Here is an 11,301-nt window from a genome sequence, read left to right as displayed (position 1 = left end):
TATCATTTTCTGCTCGACTGGCGGAGCTTGGGTGGCTGTGGCAAATCACTGGCACTTATTACACTTTTGGACATAGGATATGGAGTCCTTTGATAACGTGGGACAAAAGTACCCCTGCCTTAATATTTTCAAGGCCAGGTTTTGCCCCCCAGCATGATCCCCATAGAAGCCTTCATGCACCTCCTGCAAAATAGTTTTGGCTTCCTCTGGCAGAATACACCATAGGAGAGGTAAGGAATGGCCATGTCGGTACAGCATCCCGTCTATGGTTGTATACCTTGGAGCTTTATATAGTATTCTCCTCACGTCTTTCCGCTCGTACGACAATTTTCCTGTCGTAAGATACTCTATTATGGGAGTCATCCAGGTCGGTCTGATATCGATCATCTCGACCTCCATTGCGCTTTCTGCCACGCTCGGACTTTCCAAGAATTCCACTGGTACCATGATCAGAGTCTCAGCTTCTTTGGAAGTAGCGAGTCTAGCCAAAGCGACTAGGCTATACTCAAACTCGGATAACTCCTTCTTTACCTTGGCTAGGTAAGCTGCCATCTTGGCCCCCCGTGCTTGATATTCCCCAGACACTTGGTTTACCACAAGCTGGGAATCGCTGTAGCACTGGACGGCCCTGGCTTTCAACTCCTTCACCACTCTAAGCCTGGCCAATAGGGCATCGTACTCAGCTACGTTGTTGGATGGTACGAACCCGAACTACAGCGCAGAGTGGAAATGATGCCCTTCAGGGGATATTAAGATGATGCCAACCCTGGACCCGTTCTCGTTAGATGACCCGTCCACGAAGATTCTGCATAATTCCTGCACTGGTTCTCTCAAGGGCTCCTCCTGGAATCCAGTGCATTCAGCCATGAAATCAGCCAGGGCTTGGCTATTGATTGTAGTTCGGGGTACGTACAGTATCTCGAACTGGCTGAGCTCGACCGCCCATTTCAACAGACATCCCGATGTCTCAGGTTTCTGCAGCACCTGCCTTAAAGGCTGATTGGTCATGATATGGATTGAATGGAATTTGAAATATGGCCTAAGCTTCTTGGAGGCTGTAATAAGGCAGAACGCCATCTTTTCCTTTAGAGGATATCTAGATTCTACTTAGACAAGTCTTTTGCTTATATAATATATTGGCTTTTGAACTCGGTCCTCCTCCCAAACCAACACGGCACTAGCCGCACTTTCCGTCACGGCTAAATAAATAAAAATGGGCTCTCATGCCATTGGTTTAGATAACACTGGTGGCTCGGCCAAATGTGTCTTTAGGACGAGGAAAGCCTGCTCGCACTCCTTAGTCCATTCAAACTTTTTGTTCCCCCGAAGCAGGTTGTAGAATGACAAACACTTGTCGGTGGATTTAGAAATAAATCGATTGAGGGCTGCCAATCTTCCTGTCAGACTTTGGACATCATTATGCGACCTGGGCGAAGGCATTTCTAGCAGCGATCTGATTTTGTCGGGGTTCGCCTCTATCCCGCTTATGTTGACTATGAATCCCATAAATTTTCCCGACACCACTCCAAAAGTACATTTCTGGGGGTCTAACCTCATGCTATACTTCATTAGAATCCCAAAACATTCCTTCAAATTGGAGATATGGTTATTGGCAGTCTTTGACTTGAACAACATATCATCAACATACACTTCCATGTTTTTCCCGATCTGATCAGTGAACATTCTGTTGACCAATCTCTGGTAGGTCGCCTCAGCGTTCTTCAACCCGAAGGGCATGACTTTATAACAGTACACGTTGGTTGGAGTCATGAAGCTAGTATGTTCCTAGTTCGCGTGGTTCATAGTGATCTTGTTATATCTAGAGTACGCATCCATGAAGGACACACTACAACAATTATGCCCATATATTACATTAAAATATAACATATTTTAAAAAACGCTATTGTTTTTTCTAATAGAAAAGACACGACTAAAAATTTTAGGCGGTAAATTATATACTTAGGCGCCAAATGAAAGACAAAAGCAAAAGAATCCCTAATAACCCTACACCTCCTCTGTTTCTCTCTCACACTCAGTAACTCTCTCTTGCTCTATCTTTCTCTCTCGTTCAATCTTTCTTTCTTTCTCTCTGTTTGTTGCAGGTGTGTAACAAGGTGATGGGGTCCGCGGCTTAGGTCGTGTGATAGGGAGGCTTGACTCGTGGGTCTACGGCGTGGCTCGCTCGTGGGTGCGACGGTGCTTGCGGCGGTGGGTCTACGACGTGGGTGCGGCGGTGCTTGAGCTCACGATCTCTGAGTCATATATATGTGCTCTTTTGGTGGCTGACCTTGCCATTCGTGGTGGACGCAGTCTTCGTATGAGGGTATTAATTTTTTTACAGTGTTTAATTTTCATATGTTGTTTACCACATCAAATGTTTGTTCTTGAATCTAGGTATATCATCTTTTTGAATCTTGTTATTATCTGTGGATTTCTTGAATCTGAGTAGTGTATATTGAGTAAGAAAATGTTATGCTCAATATTATTTGCCAGGCCACCTGTTCCGGACTTGGGTAATGATGCTATGATGGATGATTGGGTCAAACAGTTTGAGGAGCTTGCTGGCTCTCAAGTACTTCTCTATTTCAATCATTTAGGATTGGATTTTCTACTCTTCTCAATTATGTTGGTTTTGAATTGTGCTCTATTTTAGATATGAATATGGCAGTGCTTGATTTGGCCATTTGCTTTATATTAAAATTTGAGTTAGCACCTATAATCAATTGCTATCTTCACTGTAGGGATCTGATTTCTTCTTCTTTCATGTAGTTAGAAAATATTTCTAGCTTTTTTTTAACTTTCTTTGGTTTTGATGAGTCTTTGATCTGAGTGGTGTGTACATATTAAAGATCATAATAAGGATGCAATGAGAACTTTCTTTGGTTTTGATGAGTCTTAGATGCACCCTCATCACCCTTGGCTGACACCATGATAGAATATGAGAGCTAGAGATCCTTTTGTCTATGAAATGAGAATTTAAATTTTTCATGTTTCTTAAATTTGTTATTCTATTTTATTACTTCTCTTAATTTTATACTTGTTATAATATTATGCTAACTTCAGACACAATTTAAGTGTTAGAATACTGAATTTATTGTATGTGAAACTCAAGTGAATATAGTAGGCTGGTAGAAATTTCTTCTATACCTCTTCTACTGCCTTATCTTTAAGAGTTTCAGTTGCTCTCAATGACTTGAATTCACCGTGAGCAACCCCAACTCCCTTTCCTTTTCTGAAAAATGATGGAAAAAAATAGTATCACTATAAATGCCTCTCGGTTTACTTACATGGTTGTATGAACTCATTATTAACTTGTTAAAACAGTAAAATACAAATATACTGATACATATTGATATACATTCACTGTATTCTCTTAATCGCAGCAAGTTGTTTGACAAGTTTGATTTTATTTGCACTGTATTCTCTTATCTTATTTATAGCTTTGGTAAGTTATAGTTTATATGATAGTTATGGGATTGGCTTTGCATTCACTTGTTATATTATTTATTTATTTTAGTTTTCATCTTGCAGTTGTTCCCAAGCTTTGTTTGAATCTTCATTTTGTTTTCTATTATGCTTATTTATATTTGGATTTCTGAATTTTGTTTTGTTCATGTTGATTATAGTCAGTAATGATTTGGATTCACACAACTGTAGTTGCTGATATATTAATTAAGATGTGGATTCCCTTGTATTTCTTTTTGGAATTAAGATATGGATGAATATGAATCATATGGCCTTTTTTGCTGTTATGTTAGTCCAGTGGTGGCTAATGTTTATTTTTCTTTACAGGTTAGTCAGCTTGGTGCTGCAGCCCAAAAATATCAAACAACTACTCAAAATGCTTCTTCAAATCTCAATTCTAGAGATGCAAAATAACTGTAATATGTAGGTTTCTGTACAGTTACCCATATGATAAATGTCCTGACTGGATTTAAATGGGGCTAATTGTATGTTAGGTTTGTGGCATCAACTCTCCAAACCTGACTGCTTATCTTTCTCTATTTATTTTTCAGAGAGTTTGAACAAGTTCCCTCGAAGGACTAGTACGCCATCTGGGGTTCATAGTCAAGCACAAAAATCTGAAGAACAGCTACAACAATAGCAACATCAGCATCAGCAGCAGCAGCAACAACATCATCCAAACTATAGTTTGAAGTAAAAAATGTTCAAGATTATAAAACTTTATTATGTTATGCTTTCAAACTTAAGTTAGAACTAATATCTCATTAAGTAGACACATTCATGGTTTGAATTAGTTATTGTTTAATGTAATACTTATGGTTTATCAATCTATTGAGAATTACATTTTATGATTAATTTTGTTTTTTTTTATACAAGAATGAAAATCTTTTAATTAAAAAAAACCCATATAAGAATACTCATCAAAATAAAATTTAAAATATATTATCCACACTAAAGAAACAAAATTTTATTACTATATGTTACGATTGAAAAACATATTATAAGCGTAACAAATCGTTATGATTTATATAATATAACAAACTAAAAATGCTATCAAAATAATCAAATGTAACAGTTGAAAAGTGTTATGCAAAAAGTATAAGATTAAACTTCAAATTTATAACTAAATACTCTAACTAAATGTTATTATTTGAATATTATAGCAACTAAAAATGTGTTATTGAATAGTTTAAGATAACATCGAACATAACATTCGAATACTGTTATAGAAAAGACAGGACTTTTAATAACAGGGGCTATGTTAGCATTTTTTGAAGCGTTATCAATACTCCCGATTAGTCAGAGCTGATCCTAGGATGAATACTATTTTTTCTTGTAGTGACATGAGCTCCTGCCACGCAGTGGCGTCCACCAATTGGTCAATCCTTGGCAAGGGGAAACAATCCTTGGGACATGCTTTGTTCAGATCGGAGAAATCGATGCAGGTCTGCCATTTCCCATTTGGCTTTAGGACCAGGACAAGGTTGGCGACCCAGATCGAGTCTTTAGCCTCGGAAATAAAACTGCACTTCAAAAGCCGAGCTACTTCTTCTTCCAGGGCTTCAGCTCGAGTCGTACCCAGACGCCTCTGTTTCTGGGATTTCACAGGCATGCTTTTGTCAAAATTTAGCATATGCATGATGACACTCGGGCTGATTCCTATCATGCCTTCATGGGTCCAAGCAAAAACATCTAGATTTTCTTGTAAAAATGTTACCAGCTCCGCCTTTCTTTATGCGTCAAGATTTTTCCCGAGTTTAACGACCCTCGAAGCATCTTTGGGATCGATGTTTACTTCTTTGAGTTCTTCAATAGCCTGGAGCTCGGTCCTATCTTCACCTATTCGGGGATCAATATCCTCATTCGGGGTTGTTCCCCTGCAACTGACTTGCTGAGGTTCTTCCATCCTAGGATCAGCTCTGACTTCCTGGGATTCCTCGCCTCGATCTTACACGACCATCGTTTGCTGCCTGAGTTATGATTTTCCCTTCAAGGAAATGCTATAGCATTCCCTAGCAGTGAGTTGATCACCTTGAACAGTACATATTCCCGTGGATGAAGGGAATTTTATCACGAGGTGGCGAACAGAAGTTATGGCTTCGAATGCCATCAGCATGGGCATACCCAAGATTGCATTGTATGTGGTCGGACAATCTACGACCACAAACTCGAGCAGCTTGGAAATAGTTCGTGGTCCCTCACCCAGGGTTATCACCAACTCGATCGTTCCGATAGCTGTCGAAACTTTGCCAAAAAACCCATACAACATCGTGGAGGTTGCCTTTAGTTCGGTCATAGACAATCCCATTTTCTCTAGTGTGGACCTGAATAGCAGGTTCAAAGAACTCCCGTTATCGACCAGGGTCCGCCTAACTCTTCGATTGGCGAGCTGGACAGTTATGACTAGAGGGTTGTTATGCGGGAATTGGACATGACTAGCGTCTTCTTCAGTAAAACTGATCGGTTCTTTCTCCAATCGTTGCTGTTTAGACAAACGCTGCTCTGGGACGAACTCAACTCCATTGTGAGACCTTAGCTCATTGACATACCTCTTCTGGGCATTTTTGCTCGTGCCTGCTAGATGAGAGCCTCCAGAGATGGTGGTTATCTCTCCTCCTATTATCGGAGGAGGGGTGTCCTTATTCACTTGGGCTCCGATCTGATTTGTGGGGGTTTCCAGAGCTGATTGAATGTTTTGCCAGCGAGCCGATTAGGAGTGATTCGATTCTGGGCATACTGAGCCAGGGGCCCGACCCTGATGAGCGTCTCAATCTCATCCTTCAAATGCCTGCAGTCATCGGTGTTGTGACCAATGTCATTATGGAATCGACAAAATTTTGAAGGGTCTATCTTTGCCCTTTGATTTTTTAGAGGCTTCGGCTTCTTCCACGGAAGGCGGGCATAATTTTCCAAGAAGATGCGCTCTCTGGTATCCATGAGGTCAGCGTAAGTCGCGTAGATTGGTTTGAACTTCTCCACAGGCTTATTTTTCTTTGAACCATTCTGGCCGCCTTCGCCATTTCCCTTCCTCTTGCTTCCTCCCCCTTGGTTATTGGTTTGAGCCGTAGCTGCAACGTCCGTTACCGCTCCAACGGGCTGGGCTGGTTCCTGCGGCTGAAGCTCGCGCCTCTTCCAGGTTGATCCACCTCTGAGCCCTGTTCAGGAACTCGTCCCCAATGATGACGCTTTTTCTCTGGATCTCTTTCCACAGGTTGCCTCCGACAAGGATTCTTGTTCTCATCGCCATAAGCCCAGAGGTTTCATCCGCGTCTCTAGCTCGCACAACGATGTTGGTGAACCTACTCAAGTAAGCCTTCATAGGCTATCCGGGCTGCTGCTTTACGTTTTCCAGGGAGTTTGCCTTTATCCAAGATGCTTGAGAAGCCCGTAACGCCTTCTTAAAGTCAGCGGAGAAGCTCTTCCATGAGCTAATATAATGCTTTTTGTATTGCTTGAACCATTGCCTAGCCGATATGACCAGAGTCGAAGGGAATACTAAGCACCTTAACTCAGGTCTGATGTTATGGGCCATCATTAAGGTATTAAACATCCCCAAGTGGTCGGATGGATCTCCATCTTCGTCGAATTTTGATAAATGGGGCATCCTGAAACCTGGCGGGTATGGTGGTTGCTGCGATGTTGGGGGCGAAAAGCTCGAGCTCGTCCCATGAGTCATACTCATCTTTTTCTTTATCTGATATGAGTTTTTTCATCAGTTCCGCCATCTGGGCCAACCTCTCGAGGGTTGGGTCCTTGGTTCCCTGGGGCTGTTCAACAGCTCCCATTCGACCGTACGCGTTTGATGGGTTATTGTCCCTCCAAGTTCGAGCTTGGTTTGGTGGGGCATTTCCATTATCACGCACTTCGGAAGGACTTCCCTTGTGGTGAGAGCTGCGGACTCCATCTCAAGCTGAATTGGTTCTTTGTGAATTTAGGCGATCTCATAGATTGGTGTGTGGATTAACTCGAGGGTTCTGAGCCAAACTCAGTTGATTCCTCAAATCTGTGCTGGTCCTCTCACTTCAACGACCCTCCGTCCAATAGCTTTTGTTAGAAAAACTTAGAGCTTGCAGTCGAGGATAAGGATCTGGGATATTCCCACGTGCTCGCGGGACATGAGCAGGGGCAGCGGAAGGAGGATTCCTCCTGCTGTTTCCGTAGGTAGGAACATCCCAAGCTGAATGAGGTGGCGACGGTTGCCTTATCGACGACGGAGGATGCCTGATTGGTGAGGCGATCCTTGTCCCATCAGGCTGGACCAAGTTAGCTTGCGGTCGCTCTGCTCCACCATTTCTGGTTCTCTGTGCTTGGCGATTTGATTGCAGTATAGGGAAGTTGGTTAGGACATGTCGTCTTTGCGAGTTTGTCCTTGACCGTCTGTGTGGGTTTCCATGGGAATTTGACAGTGGCACTGAACTCGGAGTCAAGGTTCTGACCGACCTGTTGACTCGTTGATGATCTCTGGGAAAGCCACCAAACGGGGTTTCTTGGTGATTGAGCGAAACGGGCGTAGAACTTGGAGTTGAGGTTCTAACCGACCGACTGGGCTTGGGTCAACTTGGCCTGGGTCGACTATCCCGGTGGGACTTACGAGTCCCACCTTGCCTCTCTCTGATGTTAATGTCGGTTGTAAGAGGGAGTAGCTGAGCTAAGACTTCCTCGATTTGCTTGTTTTCTTTTGCTAGATGGCTCCTCAACTGCATGGTCTCCAGCTCCACTACAGTCAAGTAACCTGGGTTTGAATTCGGCAGTAGAGGTGTTGAACTTCCGGTGTCGCCGTGGCCCATCGATTGCTTTCCCGACTGCTGCTGAATCTCTGGGTTTTGTTCGTCGGAAATAGCGGTATGGTGAGCCTCCTGCCCACCATGTTGATCCGCTTTGTTACCGTGCCTTGAATGAGTGACCACCATGATGAACTTTTTCATGAATCCTTTTCAATGGCACTAATTTGCAGCTCTCAATGAAAGCACCAAACTATTGACGCGGTTTTTCGCCAACAGTGTATTACGTAAATAGCTGGAATAAACTAGTGCTTAAGGATAAACCATTGTAAGAATTATGACTCTTAAGGATTCTTAGAATGAAATAATAAGAGCACTCGTTCCTTTTTACGTTGTTCGAAGGTTAAAATCCCCCTAGTCCACGAGTCGATATTATTACTGGATCTCTCTCTATATTTTGACAGTGTATTTACATTACACAGAAAAAACCCAACCCCCTCCCTATCCAAGGTCTTGGTATTTATAGAAGAACCATCCCAGGATAGGGGTCGGGGTCATCACATCAATACAAATCCTTCCTGTCACTTGTCTTACACACATGATGAATATTATAATTTACATGAAGGTATGGTCTAATCATTAGGTAAAAATGATCATGGGTCGTCTGGCATAATCAGACATGTGATGTCTAATCATGCACGTTTATATTACTTGTTCGAGAATTCAGGGATAAACGGACATGTGATGTCTGATCACGCACGTTTATATATAATGTATTCGGGTTTATAAAGGTTCCTGGAAATGGCAGATCTGTAGCGTACCCCGACCTGAACATAACTTCAGCTCGTGCCCAGGGTGCTATATTTTATATCCATCTCCAGCTCGTGCCTTAATGCTTCTTATTCCTCAGCTCGTGTTATTACCTGGGGAGTCGCACTGCCTTCACAGAGGAAATATCAACTTATGGGTCCCTTAGTACTGTTCTTAGCTAGCCAGCTGTACTCGAGCTGCATAAAAGACCCAGGCTCAATATCAGGGCGTACATGTAGCAATTAGGTTACCATTCTTAATGTCTCCTATGTGTTTAAGTTTATCACAGAGATGTAGAAAACCTACATATAGGTTGATATCTTATATCTTGAAAAAGAATAGGAATCAATTTTTGTTAACTTTCTATTAGAATAGGAAGAAGAGATTTATAATTGATTAGTAAGATTAATAGAATAAAAATTTGATGAAGTTAATACCTTAGATTTTTAATTATTAAATCAATCTTTATTATTGCAAAGTTTATTTTAATTTTAAGTCTTAGTTTAAAAATCACTATATTTTCAACAACCAAATAGAAATTGCAAAGCAATTATTGGTAATTGGCTGATAGTCCTTGTGGGAACAATACTTTACTTACCATTTATTACTTGAATCGACTGTGTATACTTGCACATCATATTTTACCAATCAAGTTTTTGGTGCCGTTGCCAGGGACTAATATCCAATATCAAAATTAATTGTTTTTTATTCTACTTTGGCTTTTACTTTTAGTACTCTTTCGAATTGTGACTGTGTTGTGTTTCAGGAATTATTGGTATATATGCAGGGAAGTAGACAAAAGGAACTCATACCGGTAGATCTTGAAATTGAAAGAACGTGCAGAAAAAACCGAAAGATAAAGAAAAGGTCGGATTTTTCCATGGATGAGAATGCGAATAATGGTGGCAACAAAAAAAATGCAAATATGGGTAATGCGGCTAAAGTAGCAGGTGAGGCTGACTCTCCATTGATAAATTATGTGCTCCTTATTATTACAGGGATACGTTCAAGTATTCGTCCTCCTACTATAGAGGCGAATAATTTTGAGATAAAACCATCGATCATTCAGAAGGTTCAAAATTGTGTAAAATTCTGGGGGATTACCAAATGAGGATCTGAATCTCCACATCACCAATCTTTTAGAGCTGTGTGCAACATTAAAAATGAACGGGGTGGGTAATGATGCTGTTAGATCAAGATTATTCCCGTTTTCATTAAGAGACAGAGCTAAGAGTTGGTTGAATTCATTACAAGCCAACTCTATACTCACTTGGGAAGACTTGGCTCAGTAATTCCTTGGTAAATATTTTCCTCCTCCGAAGTTAGCCTGATATAGAGGAGAGATTTATAACTTTCATCAGTTGGATGGAGACTCTTTATATGATGCGTGGGAATGTTTTATAGAGTTGATAAGGAAGTGCCCACATCACGGAATAGAGAAGTGGCTGCTGGTGCACACGTTTTACAATGGTTTGGGGGGAAATACAAGGACAATTATTGATGTAGCATCGAGAGGAGCCTTTATGAGAAAAAGTGATAATGATGCTTATGAATTACTGGAAGAGGTGGCCATGAATAACTACAATTGTCCCACTGAGCGAGAGAATAAGAAGGTTGTAGGAGTCTTAGAGGTCGATCCTATTGCTTTATTGACTGCTCAAGTGGTATCTCTAACCAAATAATTGCAGCAGAATAGCCTCGCTGCTCAAGCAATGCAAGTACAGAATGTAATGAGTTGTGAGATTTCTGGGGGTCCACATTCTTATGAGCAATGCCCGAGCACTGCTAGTTTCTCAACAGACGTGAACAGTTTGCCTTTAGAATAGACAGAGATTATTGGTAACTTTCCAAGACCTGCACACAACACTTACTCAAATACACATACTTCTGCATGGAAGAATCACCCCAACCTATCTTGGAAAAATAACCAAGGTTTACAACCACAGTATCCACAATATCCACCTCAACACCCACCTCATCAACCGACTTTTGGACTACACTCTAGGCCATATTATGATCCAAACCCACACCCATCTCATCCACTACCACATCCTCCAGTGAACTCACCAACAACTCAACCTGACTAGTTAAATCAATTCATGACAGAGACAAGGTCTTCAATCAGGAATTTGGAGACATAAATGGGTCAGTTGGCTAAACTACTTTCTAGTAGACCGCAAGGGAATTTGCCTAGTTGTACAGAGGTAAATCCCAAAGAGCAATGTCAAGCTATCACTTTGAGGAGTGAGGCTAAGTATGATGGGCCTACAGTGGATGACAAGGGAAAGAAGATAGAGGATCAACA

At 41.4% G+C, this 11,301-nt stretch overlaps 1 non-coding gene across 1 annotated transcript; it reads right to left on the bottom strand.

Annotated features, from left to right (window-relative positions):
• Positions 1–10,325: 10,325 nt before the first annotated feature.
• On the bottom strand, positions 10,326–10,431 carry LOC133802854 (small nucleolar RNA R71). The gene has a single exon (XR_009877601.1). It is a non-coding gene; the product is annotated as a small nucleolar RNA R71 (small nucleolar RNA).
• Between the last annotated feature and the right edge of the window lie 870 nt (positions 10,432–11,301).

The sequence above is a fragment of the Humulus lupulus genome, chromosome 9, assembly GCF_963169125.1.
Source record: "Humulus lupulus chromosome 9, drHumLupu1.1, whole genome shotgun sequence".
Lineage (NCBI taxonomy): Eukaryota > Viridiplantae > Streptophyta > Magnoliopsida > Rosales > Cannabaceae > Humulus > Humulus lupulus.
Note: the sequence above shows the minus strand (reverse complement) of the source record. Positions and strands in the feature narration are given on the sequence as shown.